Genomic DNA, 5,228 nt, shown 5'->3' with positions numbered 1-5,228 from the left:
ATTTTCGAAAATTTCTTTTTAAAAAAATATTTTTCAAAAATATTTTTCTTAATTTTATCTTTATTTTTGAAAATTATGCTAACAATTAATATGATTGATTCAAAAATTTGAAGTTTGTTACTTTCTTGTTAAGAAATGTTCAATCTTTAAATTCTAGAATCTTATCTTTTAGTTTCTTGTTAGTCAAGTAATCAATTTTAAATTTTAAAAATTAAATCTTTTTAATCATATCTTTTTATCATATCTTTTATATCATATCTTTTTCAAAATTTTATCTTTTTCAAAAATTTGATTTTAAAATATCTTTTCTAACTTATTAACTTCTTATCTTTTTAAATTGACTTTCAAATCTTTTTCAACTAACTATTTGACTTTTTGTTTATTTCTTATCTTTTTTTTTTCAAAACCACCTAACAACTTTTCTATCTCTAATTTTCAAAAATACCTCCCACTTTTTCAAAAATTCTTTTTAATTAATTAATTGTTTCAAATTTTAATTTTAATTTTAATTCCCCTTTAATTTTCGAAAATCATTAACTCCTCTTCAAAAGTTGTTTTCGAAAACTTCTCTCTCTCATCTTATTCTATTTATTTATTCATTTACTAACACTTCTCTTCATCTCTAATCTCTACCCCTATCCTCACCCTTGTGTTTGGATTATTCATTCTTCTTCACTCTTATTCCATTTCTTCTTCTACTAACATAAAAGAATCTCTATACTATGACATAGAGGATTCCTCTTCTTTTTCTATTCTCCTCTCTTTCATATGAGCAGGAACAAGGAAAAAGGCATTCTTGTTGAAGATGATCCAGAACCTGAAAGGACTCTGAAGAGGAAACTAAGAGAAGCTAAATTACAACAATCCAGAGACAACCTTACTGAAATTTTTGAACAAGAAAAGGAGATGGCAGCCGAACCCAATAACAATAATGCAAGAAGGATGCTTGGTGATTATACTACACCTACTTCCAAGTTTGATGGAAGAAGCATCTCAATCCCTGCCATTGGAGCAAACAATTTTGAGCTGAAACCTCAACTAGTTGCTCTAATGCAACAAAACTGCAAGTTTCATGGACTTCCATCAGAAGATTCCTACCAGTTTTTAACTGAGTTCTTGTAGATCTATGAGACTGTTAAGACTAATGGAGTAGATCCTGAAGTCTACAGGCTCATGCTTTTCCCTTTTGCTGTAAGAGACAGAGCTAGAACATGGTTGGACTCATAACCTAAGGATAGCCTGGACTCTTGGGATAAGCTGGTCACGGCCTTCTTGGTTAAGTTCTTTCCTCCTCAAAAGCTGAACAAGCTTAGAGTAGATGTTCAGAGCTTCAAGCAAAAAGATGGTGAATCCCTCTATGAAGCTTGGGAAAGATATAAGCATATGACCAAAATGTGTCCTTCTGACATGTTTTCAGAATGGACCATGATAGATATATTCTATTATGGTCTGTCTGAGTTCTCTAAGATGTCACTGGACCACTCTATAGGTGGATCCATTCACCTAAAGAAAATGCCTGCAGAAGCTCAGGAACTTATTGAAATGGTTGCAAATAACCAATTCATGTCCACTTCTAAGAGGAATTCCGTGAATAACGGGACGCCTCAAAGGAAGGGAGTTCTTGAAATTGATGCTCTAAATGCCATATTGGCTCAGAACAAAATGTTGACTCAGCAAGTCAACATGATTTCTCAAAGTCTGAATGGATGGCAAAATGCATCCAACAGTACTAAAGAGGCATCTTCTGAAGAAGAAGCTTATGATCCTGAAAACCCTGCAATGGCAGAGGTAAATTACATGGGTGAACCTTATGGAAACATCTATAATTCTTCATGGAGAAATCATCCAAATTTCTTATGGAAGGATCAACAAAAGCCTCAACAAGGCTTTAATAATGGTGGAAGAAACAGGTTTAGCAATGGAAAGCCTTTTCCATCATATTCTCAGCAGCAGACAGAGAATACTGAGCAGAGCACCTCTAACATAGCAAACATAGTCTCTGATCTGTGTAAGGCCACTTTAAGTTTTATAAGTGAAACAAGGTCCTCCATCAGAAATTTGGAGGCACAAGTGGGCCAGCTGAGTAAGAAAGTCACTGAAACTCCTCCTAGTACTCTCCCAAGCAATACTGAAGAGAATCGAAAAAGAGAGTGCAAGGCCATTGACATAATCAACATGGCCGAACCTAGAGAGGAAGGAGAGGACGTGAATCCCAATGAGGAGGACCTCAAAGGACGTCTCTCAAGCAAGAAGGAGTTCCCTATTGAGGACCCAAGGGAATCTGAGGCTCATATAGAGACCATAGAGATCCCATTAAACCTTCTTCTGCCATTCATGAGCTCTGAAGACTATTCTTCCTCTGAAGAGGAAGAAGATGTAACTGGAGAGCAAGTTGCTCAATATCTAGGAGCCATTATGAAGCTAAATGCCATGTTGTTTGGTAATGAGACTTGGGAAGGTGAACCTCCCTTGCTCATTAGTGAACTAGATAAATGGGTTCAGCAAACTCTACCTCAAAAGAAGCAAGATCCTGGTAGATTCTTAATACCCTGTACCACAGGCACCATGACCTTTGAAAAGGCTCTGTGTGACCTAGGGTTAGGCATAAATCTTATGCCACTCTCTGTAATAGAGAAGCTGGGGATCATTGAGGTACAACCTGCCATATTCTCATTACAATTGGCAGACAAGTCAGTAAGACAAGCTTATGGATTGGTAGAGGACGTGTTAGTAAAGGTTGAAGGCCTTTACATCCCTGCTGATTTCATAATCTTAGACACTAGGAAGGAGGATGATGAACGCATCATCCTTGGAAGACCTTTCCTAGCCACAGCAGGAGCTGTGATATATGTTAACAGAGGAGAATTAGTCCTTCAATTGAATGGGGACTACCTTTTATTTAAGACTCAAGGGTGTTCTTCTGTATACATGGAGAGGAAGCATGAAAAGCTTCTCTCAGTACAGAGTCAAACAAAGCCCCCACAATCAAGCTCTAAGTTTGGTGTTGGGAGGCCACAGCCAAACTCTAAGTTTGGTGTTGGGAGTCTACAACATTGACCTGATCACCTGTGTGGCTCCATGAGAGCCCACTGTCAAGCTATTGACATTAAAGAAGCACTTCTTGGGAGGCAACCCAATTTTTATTTGTCTAATTTTATTTTTCTTTTATTGTTCTTTAATATTTTATTAGGTTCATGATCATGTGGAGTCACGAAAAAAATACTAAAATTAAAAACAGAATCAAAAATAGCAGAAGAAAAATCACACTCTGGAGGAAGGACTTACTGGCGTTCAAATGCCAGTAAGGAGCATCTGGCTGGCGTTCAACGCCAAAACAGAGCATGGATCTGGCGTTGAACGCCAAAAATAAGCAGTATCCTGGCGTTTGAACACCAGGAATATACCCTGAGGAGAGCTGGCGCTGAACGCTAGAAACATGCTGCAATTGGGCGTTGAACGCCTAAAATAAGCATCACTTCGGTGTTTAAACGCCAGAATTGTATGCAAAGGCATTTTGCATGCCTAATTGGTGTGCAGGGATATAAATCCTTGACACCTCAGGATCTGTGGATCCCACAGGATCATCCCAGCATCTGTAGACCCCATAGGATCCCAACCTACCTCTACTCACCTTCTCTCCTCTTCTTCACATTCATCCTCTTTTCCCCATAAACACTCTTCCCCAAAAGCCCTTCACCAATCTCCTCAATCTCTCTTTCCAATTACCCACCTTCACCACTCTCATCCATTCACTCCTTGGCATAAACCCCACCTACCTTCAAAATTCAAAATTTTTTTCCCAGCCAAACCCACCCTAAATAGCCGAACCTACTCCCTCTCCCCTCACTATATAAACCCCTCCATTCTTCTTCATTTCGCACAACACAACCCTCACTTCTATACCTTGGCCGAATACACCTCCCCCCCTCTCTCCTCCATATTTTCTCTTCCTCTTCTTCTTTTCTTTCTTCTCTTGCTCGAGGGCGAGCAATATTCTAAGTTTGGTGTGGTAAAAGCATAGCTTTTTGTTTTTCCATAACCACCTATGGCACCTAAGACCGGAGAAACTTCTAGAAAAGCGAAAGGGAAGACAAAAGCTTCCACCTCTGAGTCTTGGGAGATGGAGAAACTCAACTCTAAAGCTCATCAAGACCACTTTTATGATGTTGTGGCCAAGAAGAAGGTGATCCCCGAGGTCCCTTTCAAACTCAAGAAAAATGAGTATCCGAAGATCCGACATGAGATCCAAAGAAGAGGTTGGGAAGTTCTGACCAACCCCATTCAACAAGTCAGAATCTTAATGGTTCAAGAGTTTTATGCCAATGCATGGATCACTAGGAACCATGACCAAAGTATGAACCCGAATCCAAAGAATTATCTTACAATGGTTCGGGGGAAATACTTAGATTTTAGTCCGGAAAATGTGAGGTTGGCGTTCAACTTGCCTACAATGCAAGAAAATGCACGCCCCTACACTAGAAGGGTCAACTTTAATCAAAGGTTGGACCAAGTCTTTATGGACATATGTGTGGAAGGAGCTCAATAGAAAAGAGACTCCAAAGGCGAGCCGATTCAATTAAGAAGATTGGACCTCAAGCCTGTGGCTAGAGGATGGTTGGAGTTCATCCAACGCTCCATTATCCCTACTAGCAACTGATCTGAAGTTACTGTGGATCGGGCCATCATTATTCATAGCATCATGATTGGAGAGGAAGTAGAAGTTCATGAAGTCATCTCCATTGAATTCTACAAAATAGCCGAAAAGCTGATGAGCGGATAATTTATACGCTTTTTGGCATTATTTTTAGGTAGTTTTTAGTATGATCTAGCTACTTTTAGGGATGTTTTCATTAGTTTTTATGTTAAATTCACATTTCTGAATTTTACTATGAGTTTGTGTGTTTTTCTGTGATTTCAGGTATTTTCTGACTGAAATTGAGGGACCTGAGCAAAACTCTGATAAGAAGGCTGACAAAAGACTACTGATGCTGTTGGAATCTGACCTCCCTGCACTCGAAATGGATTTTCTGTAGCTACAAAACTCCAAATGGTGCGCGCTTAACGGCGTTGGAAAGTAGACATCCAGAGCATTCCAGCAATATATAATAGTTCATACTTTGTTCGAGATTAGACGACGTAAACTGGCACTCAACGCCAGTTTCATGCTGCATTCTGGAGTCAAACGCCAGAAACACGTCACGAACCAGAGTTGAACGCCCAAAACACGT

The 5,228-nt window shown here is 39.0% G+C and overlaps 1 non-coding gene across 1 annotated transcript; it reads right to left on the bottom strand.

Annotated features, from left to right (window-relative positions):
- Window positions 1-1,305: 1,305 nt before the first annotated feature.
- Window positions 1,306-1,409, bottom strand: LOC127747036 (small nucleolar RNA R71). The gene has a single exon (XR_008008841.1). It is a non-coding gene; the product is annotated as a small nucleolar RNA R71 (small nucleolar RNA).
- Window positions 1,410-5,228: the final 3,819 nt, after the last annotated feature.

The sequence above is a fragment of the Arachis duranensis genome, chromosome 4, assembly GCF_000817695.3.
Source record: "Arachis duranensis cultivar V14167 chromosome 4, aradu.V14167.gnm2.J7QH, whole genome shotgun sequence".
In the NCBI taxonomy this organism is placed as follows: domain Eukaryota; kingdom Viridiplantae; phylum Streptophyta; class Magnoliopsida; order Fabales; family Fabaceae; genus Arachis; species Arachis duranensis.
The sequence above is the reverse complement of the archived record's forward strand: the minus strand, read 5'-3'. Positions and strand labels throughout refer to the sequence as shown.